This window comes from Nilaparvata lugens, chromosome 4 (genome assembly GCF_014356525.2).
Source record: "Nilaparvata lugens isolate BPH chromosome 4, ASM1435652v1, whole genome shotgun sequence".
NCBI lineage: Eukaryota > Metazoa > Arthropoda > Insecta > Hemiptera > Delphacidae > Nilaparvata > Nilaparvata lugens.
This window is the reverse complement of record NC_052507.1, coordinates 1431805-1443954: the sequence shown is the minus strand read 5'-3', so window position 1 is coordinate 1443954 and position 12150 is coordinate 1431805. Positions and strand designations below refer to the sequence as shown.

The 12150-nt window shown below is 34.7% G+C and overlaps 1 protein-coding gene across 1 annotated transcript in view; it reads left to right on the top strand.

Moving 5' to 3' along the window:
• LOC111055773 (ribosome biogenesis protein NOP53-like) overlaps positions 1-12150 on the top strand; it is a 109686-nt gene that overhangs the window by 18516 nt on the left and 79020 nt on the right. The window lies entirely within an intron of this gene.

Here is a 12150-nt window from a genome sequence, read left to right as displayed (position 1 = left end):
AATTGATACTTTCTGAAATTTAAAAAGGTATAGATTATTACAAGTCTGGTATAGGTAATACCTACACATAATAATCAACCAGATTTTAGCTAATACTTAGCCGTGATAAAAAATAACCATTTAATAACAATAATAATGCTTTTATTAAATCAAGAGCTTTTACAAACACAATGTTGAATTAATACAAATAAAATACCTTTAAATAATAACTTATCCACTGAGTAAACTGAATTCCATTCAATCACAACAATACATGAAAAAGGATTGTCTGTTTCATTGTTAAATCATGACTAAGTGCCAAAAGCCGGTTAAATTTTAATCGTGATTAATTCCAGGAGAGCCTATCAGACAAACCGTCTTATAAAAAATGCCTTTTCTGATTGGTTCTCGTGAAATTAATCACGGTTAAAATTTAGCCGGCTTCTGTGCAACTAACGTTAATTAGAGATTATTAATATAAAATTTATCAAACAAATATGAGAAAAATAACATTGTAACAAATCATCTGTCTGTAATAATCATTTTAGTAAAAATAGAATATTGCTATTACCCGATTTCTTTCATTCTACCTATTCTTCCAGTTTTTTTTAATAATGCAATGTTTCCAAATACCGGTAACATTGCCTATAAAATTACGCCAAAGATAAGGCTAAAAACAGCGTTTTGAAGTGCATTATTGCATTTCAAAAATTACACAAAGTACATCTAATTGAAATTTGTGAAGTTTATAACAAGATAAGCAATGCAATTATTACTGATAAGAATGTACTAGATAATAATGTTTTAACAAAGTGAAACCGGTGATTAGGTTAGTGATTAGTTTCCATAATGGGCCTACATTTTTAATTCATAATAAATTATTTTAAGTTGCTGTACTACTAACAAAGAATCTACTTTATTATTGTAGCTACAATAAATACAGCCTATCTAAATAATCTTCTACATAATTTATTTTATACATTAATACAAATAAATGTGAAAATGATTCAAACTTTTCTTTTAGCTAGCTCTACGTAACGTATAAATATATATTGTTTTAAATTATTTTCATATAAGTATGTTAAGTTTTAAATCAGTTAGCCTACCTTTGATTTGTAACTTGAAGTGAGTTCAAATAATAATAAATAAATAAAATGTGAACGCACTGTAAGCATGTAAGCAATAAACAGTGTTAACATAACCTTAAACCGAGAAGTGTAAAGCTTTTACAGAGTGGAAACGTGGAACGATCCTATCGTTCCACTCAAGTTTATCTTTGTTTACATTTTTGACTGTCGACAAGCTCTCCAGTCGAACAGTTTATACCCACCCTTATACAGAATACGGCATAACCATAGTTGAAAGTGGAGGTATGTTTTTGGAAAAGACTTGAGGGTGGCAGTAACCATAGAACTATGTTGTATATAGATATTTAGTGGGGTTGGGGACGTCATGAGTCATCAGCAAGGGGAGACTGATCCTGCGACATCATAGGGAGGGGAGCAGAGCAGGAGAGGCCGGAGAGCCCTGATGTCTGATGGAATTGCATCGCTGTGGGTGGAGCACTTCCCAATTGAAATCGACAGTGAAAAACTGCATGACGAGAGAAATCCTCGATATAGATTGCATCATAAGTGCTCAGGGTCGTCCTCCAGTTTTTCATAAAGCTCTCCTGTTCAGGACTTCGACTATAGTCCACGTTATAGAACTTCAACGAGCAATCTAAAGTGACTAGATAACTGGCGGGAAATTTGCGGTGTTTGAGATAAAAATGTAAAATTACTATATAGAGGTTCACGTTATAATGACAGTGGAGATATTAGAACAACGTTGCCGATCCTTCAATGTCTTCTCAATGCCTATTATAGACGGTAACTGATACAGGTATCAACTGTTCTTTCTCGTTTGAAATAATCAATTATTTTTGTTGCGTATGTCTGGTCTTCGGCTATAGTAAGGTCAATGTTATAATGACAGTGGAGAGATATAGAAGAACAACGTTGAGAGAGATGAGGCAAGAGATGAGGATATTCATGGAGAGAGAGAAGGAGATATTCCTATAGTGAAGTCCACGCAATAATGGCAGTGGACAAAGATAGGAGGACAACGTTATCTTGTCAATGCCTTTCAAAGACGGTAGCTGATACAGGTTTATTGATGTAATATTTACTGTTAATTCTTGTTTAAAATAATCAATAATATTTTATTGAGCAAGAAATTATATTTCAAAATGATTTTATAATCAAGATTTGATATTTTGTTAACTAAATATCAATTCTACATTGTTGAAAGCCGACCTGGCAACATATTGAAATTTAGATGCTTCAAAATCAAACATAGTAGTAATATCTACATTTTTATCACTAAATTAGGAAATATCCACATATTTATCTCTTCAATGTCTTATTTGATATACGTGTAGTGTGAAGGTGATACACATATCACATCCTGCCGAACATAAATATATGCATGGCCATATATCTGCCGTAGCAGACTCAATCACACCCTCCCTGCCTCTCCATCCTATCAATACCCTGCTGGAAAACACTCACCCCCTCTCCCTCTGCACTACATGGGGTTTCCCGGCTTTTCTTTGAGCCGACACGCACACATAAATCTCGTGTTGCTCGCGTGAGCAATGGGATGATAGTTGTAATCCCGAGCAGTGAAACTGAAAACTGTTCTCGAGTGGTTTTGTGGAAGTGAGAGGCGCAAGATTGTTTTCCCATCAGGAGAAAATGTGGTTAGATTTCTATACAATTCTATGCTTCTTAGAGGACGTCCAAGAAAAAGATGGTCCGATTATAGTGACGATGAGGTTCGCGCTATCCTTTTCTAGCTTCACAGCTTTGCCAGATCGAGTTTTAACAATGTAGAAATATGATTGATCAACAAAATATCCATTATAAATTATGAAAATGTATTATTCAATCATTAAAGAATACATTTTTCTGATGATTAAAATAGAAATCTTCATTTTTAACAAGAATGAACAGTTAGTATTAATTTAGATATACCGGTATCAGCTATCCTGTATAGGAGGCAGTGGCAAGGCGGACAATCGTGAACGCTGTTATCCTATCTTCTTTGAATAGCACAAGGTTGCCTTATTTATCCTCTCCCTATCATTTTGATGATGTACTTATTGTATGGATCATTAGAATATAAGGAATAAATAAGTATCAATTCTTTATTGACAGGGTGTTCAAAGAAATTTAACAACCGAAGACAATAGATTCGACATGAAATTTGCAACAAAAAATGTCAAATTGAAGTCTAAATTCAATTTCGATAGAGAATCAATCAATAAATATTTAGATTAAGTACGTTTATAATGAGCGTTAAACACGAACATCATCTACACAACATACTACCGTATAATAGTCGGAAGAGAGCATATACGTGGGTGTCATATAAATATGAGCATATATGGTGTTCATGCTCATTCACGCTAGTGTACACAGATCTGCCCTCAGGCACGCTCTACGCCCTACAAGGGATATTGCATCCCTGTAGGGATATTCCCAGTAGGGGTGGGGATATTCCCAGTAAGGGATGACGGTATTCCTGGTGAGAGAAGGGAATATTTGGGAAAAGAGACGGAGATATTCATGGCGAGAGAAAAGGAGATTCCAAGTGAGAGATAGTGATATTCAAGGAGAGAAAGGAAAGATTTCTAGTGAGAGGGATGGAGATATTCCTGGAGATTGGGATAGGGAGATTCCTGGAGAGAGAAGGGAATATTCCTAGTGAGGGATGAGGATATTCCTGGTGAGAGAAAAGAATATTTCTAGAGAGAGGGATGGAGATAATTCTACTACGGGATAGGTAGATTCCTGGAGAGAGAAGGGAATATTCCTAGTAAGAGATGAGGATATTTGGGGAAAGAGAAGGAAATATCCCTGGCAAGAGATGGGGATATTCATGGAGAGAGGAGGAGATATTCCTATAGTGGAGTCCACGTTATAATGGCAGTGGAGGAAGATAGGAGAACAACGTTGCCGATCCTCTGTCTTGTCAATGCCTTTCAAAGACGGTAGCTGATACAGGTTTATTGATGTAATATTAACTGTTTATCCTAGTTTGAAATAATCAATTATTGTTTATTAAGCAAGAAATTATATTCTCCATTCATTTCATAAGGAATTTTTATAATTGAGATGAGATATTTTGTTGAGTATTAAGTCTATATATCTATTGATGTAATATTAACTGTTCATTCTCGTTTGAGATAAATTAATTATATTTTATTAAGCAAGAAATTATATTTCTCAATAATTTCATGATTTAGATGAAATATTTTGTAAGTTTATCATTAATTCTACATTGTTGGAAGACAATCTGGCAAACGGAGCAAAGCAGAAAGAGGTAGCTATCTGTTGAGAAACGATCTGGAAGCTTCACGAGGCTAGAAGAGGATAGCGCTTTGTTAAATGCCATTTTACTAATTTTAATTTTGGACTCAAAATTGTGTACGAATTATCATTTAAGTTACGTAAGTAGCATAACCTTTAGACGGTGTATTCCAAATTAAGGTTTGAAACAGTTTTGGGCAAATGCCTGTTGTTTTTACCTAAATTGTATTTGCATATGAAATAAATAAATAAATGTTAGACAAGGATATCAATACAATTGCTGATGAAACACTACCATTATTACGTGCTCCTCACTATAGTAAGGGATTAGGATATTTGAGGTAAGAGAAGGAGATATTCCTAGTGAGAGATGAGGATATTTCTGGAAAGGGATGGAAATATTCCCTGGCTATGAGGGTGGCTATAAAGGGTGTTGCTTCCCCTACTGCATTCACCTTGTGAGATGGCACTTGTTGTGTGAGAAGCAAGTAGCGTCACATGATGCAAGGGAAGGTCATGTGACTGGAAAAGCATCAATAATAATGTTTTGTAATTACACGATTAGGGTGGTGAGAGGAGACACATGAGTGAACTCTTCTGAAACTGATCTCGTTGCTATACTCTTCTAACTCCTGTTTTCCCCATAGCAACTATAGTGAGGTCCACGTTATAATGGTAGTATTTTATCAACATTGGTGTTGCTATCCTTGTCTATCATTCGGCAAAGCAGATAGCGCTATTCTTTTCTAGCTCCACAATGAGCTCGTTCTGGGAACATGGAACGTGGTAAATTGTCCGATTCACAATTTACCAGGTAAAAAGTTTCGCGTCCCATGGGAAGAATTTTGACAGATTCTGTACCAGAAACTAGTTCCAGTTCCAAGTTCCTGTCCCACAGTCGAAGCCGTAGATTGAGACAGTTCAAAATTTCAGATGTCTTATTGGTCGATTGAATTGTAGTCTGCTTGCTTCTCTGCACATGCGCTGATAGCTTGCTTGCTCACCATAGCATAGCCATAGAATACATAACCAAGAAAATTATGTTTGATAACCATTCGTTGAATGAACCTATAGAAAATTTGAGAGTAATGGAATGAAATAAATGCACACTTTTCTAGACGGTAAGTTTGTAAGACAGCCTATCTTCTTCATTCACGCAGCTAGTAAACGACTCATTTTGGTGTAGATCAACTTTATAAGTGCGCGGCAAAAGCTTGAACCAACGATTTTGAAATGGCGTTCCATGGGAACATTTTGCACTAGTCACGTGATGGAACAATTTACCACTGGAATTAGAACAATTTACCACTTTTTTGTGTTCCCAAAACGTACACAATGTTGCCTGATTGTTTTTCAACTATATAGACATAATTAATCGACAAAATATTGAATCTAAATTATATAAATTAATACTGTAAGTTGTCAATATTTTTGGCGTAATAAATGTGAAAAGATAGCATAAGTGAATATTCCATGGTATAGGGTGTTCATGTTTAAAACTTTATATCCCAATCCGATAGTCCACGTAGTTGACTATGAAATGTATTTGCACCCCCACTCTGAATTTAATGTATCACTACCACAACCTCCTGCTCTAGAACATAGTTGAGTAGGATAATTTCCGAAAAAATGAAATTTATTCATATTTGTAGCAAATTTCATATGTTTTTTTTTTAATATTTGTATCTTTAGTTATTTTTCGTGAAGCTATATGACGCTGGTAGTCTCTCATAGTAGTTCTGTAGACCTCGAGCAGTTATAAACCACAGTCTCCTCTAATCACAGTAAATTCTGTCCTGTCCTGTCGTGTCGCCGAGATATCGGTGAATAAACGACTAATGGCTGTTTGGATTGTTGTATCAACAGCTATGCTGTGAACAGCTATGCTACTATCATCAAAAGCTTACCGATTTGAGAGCAGAGCAAAGTCGGGAGAGAATAGTTCTGCTACTTCAAGTTATCAATATTGCATGCCTCACTGCATGCAACAGCTGTTTTTTCACTAAGTTACATTGAGATATTGAATTGCATGCAATTAATAATCCACTCGACAGCTGATTTCTGATGAATAATTCTATAGTCTGATTTTTACGGTAATATTGGCCGGAGAAGGAGACTTATTTTCCTTTCGTATTATCCTTAAAATGCAAAATTTCAAAAAAAACCTTATACATACGTCGACGCTCAATTTAAAAAGGAACATATCTGTCAAATTCCATGAAAATCTATTGCTGCGTTATGCGGTGAATGCGGAACATAATAATTATAAACATAAAGAAAAATGCAAAACCGTCGACTTGAATCTTAGACCTCACTTTGCTCGGTCAAATAATCTTACCACTTTATCCTCAGATTAATGTTGGTGACATAAAGGGATACAAGAAACTTGCCTACCTTCCCTAACACTTTAAGTAGTAGATTGGTAAGGGGAGGTTTTATTAAGATTTAACCCCGTTGAGGGATGTTAGACTATTAACAAACTCACAGAAGGTTTTAGCTACTCTACGATTTATAGTGATTATCGCTGTTGTTAATTGTGGCTGAAAAGGCGGGGGTTGGTTATGTTGATTGGGGAAGTAGAGAGGGTATAGTGCGTGGAAATTAGTGAGGGAAGTCCAATGAGTGAGAGGGGAGACGATAAGTAGCGTTTCAGTAATCCACAGAATAGCATTTTTAATATGTTTACTTCTATGACATCATTTACACAGATGATATCCCATGCCATTCTTACTTCTTACAGAGTAAGCACCATGCCATTCCCTACAACTAGGTTCACGTTATAATTTATTTATCTATTTATTTATTTATTGAAAACAAGAATAATGACAGTATTTGATCAACATTGGTGTTGCTATCCTTGTCTATCATTCGACAAAGCACATAGCGCTATCCTTCTCTTTATTCTTCATTCATTCATACAATAAGTACATTATAAAAACGATAGGGAGAGGGAAAAAAGGTAACCTTGTGCTATTCCTCTCCCAAATTTAGTCTTGTAGTTCTTCAAATCACAATATTTTCAGTCCTAAAGTATTTTCACAATAGTATATTTCGCACCTAGAGTAGAAAATTAGATTTTTCCGGCCCGGTTTTCAAGTCCGAGGCCGTAGGCCGACGACTAGAAAAGATTTTGAGCCGGAAAAACATTTTTGCCCGTGGTGCGAACGCTTTTTTTCGCCACACACAAAAATAAACAATATATATATATGAGAATAGTTGTTTACTAAGCACTTCCGAAAGCAGAAGTGGAAGGTGATAGCTCTAGCAAATCTGAGGTAATCTGAATATCAGGAAATTGTCCAAGTATTTTTATTTTTTATTCTGATTTGTCTAAATAACCTAAACGATGATGTTCAATTATGTGGGAGGTTGAGTTTATACTTTTTTATTTTTTCATATGACAATAAGATGATATTATTATAAATGTTTTGATTATTGAATAATGAACACAAATAATGAAAAGTTTTTTGATCAGCTGTTTTTTGATCACCTTTCTGAGTTCCATGTTAGCGGCTGGAAAGGGTACTCTTTTCGGCCTAGGCCTGTTCTGACGTCAAACGAGAGTCATCTGCAAACAATGTCTTGCAGATCTACGTAGGGACTGGAAAACTGCTGCTCTCTGTGCAGTGTGGCGAAAAGTAGATTTTCAAATTTAGATTCTTCAAAACTAAACATAAAATAAATATTTCACATTATTATAACTAAAATAGGAAATATTCACATATTTGAAATGTAATTTTAAAGAATTACTGGGAAACAAACTTAACTCACCTCCGCAACGTTGTCAGATTGTTTTTCAACTGAATACACATAATTAATTGACAGAATATTGAATCTCAATTATGATGAAAATTTGTTATCATTGAGAAATATATTTTTCCTACAGTTACCTTGAAAAGTGGCCATTCCTGCACTGATTACAGAACGCAAAGAATCACTTTTCCGCTCTAGTGCGGGAAAAATTTTTCCTGCACTCTACATTTGCAACATGGCAACACAAAATAGTTGGTGGGTTATATGGAGGATTAGTGCACGAAAACAAAAATTATGTTGGTAACAATGACTGTGGTTAGATTTAGATAAGAATCATTTCAATGGCTACCCTACATTTATGATAAGATCCCAATCTAGAAATCCAAAACAAAGTAATGTTTATCTAAATCATAATTAAATAATAACTTATCATCATATAATGAATAATGTTTATTTTCTATTGACAGTAATAATTATTTCAACTATAAGCAATGAGAAATGTAGCAAACACACATTATGTAATTCGAATTTTCAGGTTAAATAATTACCGTTCGAAATCCATGTCAATAAAATTAATAAAATAACATCAGAATATACTACAATAAAATATTTTCTGTTGTCTATGTTATTTTATAAATATTTTTTAGTTCACTTATATTATTTTTCGGTAATTTAGTAAGTTAACCATGTCTAAATATCTGAATAATGTTTTTAGTTGGATGAAACGAAGTTAGGTACGATTCTTCCCGCTAGGTCGCGCGCTTGTCGGTTCAGCCATTCAGCCATGCTGTTGGCGTGTATTTTGAATACAATTTTTTGTTTTATCTGTATTTTTTCTGATTCTTGAATGAATAAAGATGAGAACTTTGGCTGAGAATTTTCAACTTCAATTGGATTATTAATTTTTAAATGAATTAAGTTTGTTATTAATAACAGCATCACACACACAAACATTTGATGGATTTCAGCCATCATTTTATCCATAATTACCCACTTTTCATATTCAATGGTAACTGTAGGGAAAAATTAAATGTGAAATACGTGCACAAAGTTCCTCTGCTGCACTCAAGAAACCATTCCGCCCTCGCCTACGGCTCGGGCGTAAACGTTTCTTTCGGTGAAGCAAACTGTCACTTTGCGCACTAGTTGCACAAATAACTATTTTTCAACTTATTCTTCTTCTTCATCTCCTACTTCTTCTTCTTCTTCTTCTTCTTCTTCTTCTTCTTATTCTTCTTCTTCTTATTCTTCTTATTCTTCTTCTTCTTCTTCTTCTTCTTCTTCATCTCCTACTTCTTCTTCTTCTTCATCTTGTCCCTCCTGTTATCCTATCCCTCTCCACGGCCATTATAACGTGGACGTCACTATAGATTAGAAGAGACTGGACTCCTCTCATTGTACAGTTGATAGATAACGGCTGGGCTAATCATGGTGCGTTGTAAATTTTTACAGCAGTTACCATTGTTCCGAAGGCCTATTCAGTGTATTGAGCAGACTCAATTAGTTAGTAGCTTAGCAGCCTACAAGGAAGCTGATTAGATTGGCTCTACCTTTACAAGGAGGAGCATTTCAATACATCTTGAAACAATAAATTGTTTAGTCGTTGATCTAAGGATCCCCTACAAAGTAAAACGGAGATTTCCTTGAGTAATGGATATTTTGTCATAGTCATTCGATCCCAGCTGTTTTCCATGCATGAAATGAAGCCGGTAAACATCTGTTTACAGAACAAATAAACATATGATTCTCATTACAGCATACTCTACTGTAATGAACCCATATGTTCTCTTTACAGTCGAGTATGTTTCCACACCCATCTAAGAAGACTAGAAATTATTCAAAAAGCAATCCTTAAAGTTGGCTTTCGTAAATGTCGAAGATACCCCTCATCTTTATTATTTCAGGAAATTAGAGTTTTACCCTTGAAAAAAATTATAGATGAAGGATTAATTCACTCATGTATATAAACATTTTGGTTCAATTTTCATACCATCTCTACATTCTCACAACACGAGATATGCAGCCATAGTTGGGATCAGATCTATCCAGCTGACAAGATCCTTCTCAACAACAAATTGCTTCTTCTTATCTCAAGTAATATATCGTAATTATAAAAGATTATTTCCGCAAAATAACATTTTTTCAGCTGTAAGTCTTCCAATTTTCAAAAAAAGATTGAAATATTGGTTGTTTGAAATAAGTGAGGAGGAGGCTGTGGCTCTGGTCTTGGCGGGCGGCGGACTCACCTGACTGCAAAATTAACAAGACTTTTACTGACTCTATACCAATACTGACTGACTCTGTACGATACAGACTGGCTATATACGATACAGACGGACTTTATAATACAGAATGACTTTCTACGATACAAAACTATGACATTTATTTTAATGAAATTACCCTCATAAATTGAATTGATTTTTGCTCTCTTACTTCTCCCCTTTCATAAAGATTCACTATACCTACTTGAAAATTCAACTCGAGTCTACGCACAGGCCACAGTGCCCATGTAGGCTCATTCCATAACCTATAATATGGAAACTTAATTTAAGTAAATAATTATTCGTATTTTATATTATCCATCATTTTTGTATTTACTGTATTTTTGGGATAAAGAATATTCTTGACTGATTGATTGATTGATGTTTCCTAGTTCCGAAATAGGAACAGCAAAACTGCTACAAAAAAACCACCCCCAGGTGGAAGTTTTGTCAACTTCCGCAAATTTCCTGATTCGGAAATTGTAAACAAGGTTAAGTTTATAGAATGCATGTAGTAAATTCAGCACAAGCAGGTAATGTTTTCTATTTCTGAATTATTCTTCTTTAGATTATTATAACAAAAATTGGTATACTATACTTTTGTAGTGCTCGAATGAAATTCTAGTCTCGACTAGAAACAACATTCTCGCCTGCAAAAGTCCCCTTCCCGTCCATGTGACGTAAGATTATATTAATTGATGACTGTGAGTTGACTATAGTGAGGTCCACGTCAAAATGCCAGTGGAGATCAACTTTGCCGATCCTCTGTCTCGTCAATGCCTTCTATAGACAGAGGAACAAATTCCTAAATAGGATAGTGTTCAAGCGTTTTATCATACAGAATACTCTCTAAATGTTACTGTTAACACTTGCCGATAGTCCTATAGTGAGGTTCACGTTATAATGGCAGTGGAGGAAGATAGGAGAATACCGTTGCCGATCGTCTGTCTTGTCAATGCCTTCTATAGACAGTAGCTGATACAGGTTTATTGATGTAATATTAACTGTTCATTCTCGTTTAAAATTATTAATTATATTTTATTAAGCAGGAAATTATCTTTGTCAATAACTTCATAATGAATTTTCATCATTATTAAGATGAAATAATTTGTTTTGAATGAAAAAGACTAAGAAATTGTCAAAAAATTTATTATCATGGCGATTCTGTTGCTTAAGCCGCCATTTTGTCACACCGTTGAGGGGGAGGAGACTGTCTAGCTAGGCCAATGGCAGGCGTTCATGCCCTCGACCAATAGCAGTACTCGCCTAGTAGTATAAATTCTGCTGCTCTTGTATTTAGTTTTAGTTTATCAGAGATTGACAATGGTGTAATAACCGAAACCGGTCTTTCTAATTATCAATAAATCAGTGGTTTTTTGACAATTTCTTAGTCTTTTTCATTCAATATGAATAATTACCACAATATCAACTTCTCAACTACACAAAAAAAATATACATATAATAATTTGTTAGTTAATTATCAATTCTACATTGTTAAAAGACGATCTGGCAACAGAGCAAAGCGAGAAAGAGATAGCGCTATCGGCTTTGTTAAATGATAGACAAGGATAGCAATTCAATTGCTGTTCAAACACTGCCATTATAACGTGGACCTCACTATAGCATTTCTTTTCTGTGATGCTATGTGACGATTGAAGTCTATCATACTGTGCCGTTCTTACACTCTCACCCGTCCAAAACAGTAATTTATTTCAGACAGTAGACGACAAAAATCGGCTTAAATTAACAAGGAAGAGACTTGAAATTTGAAACATATACAACCTATATCAGGAAATATCTTC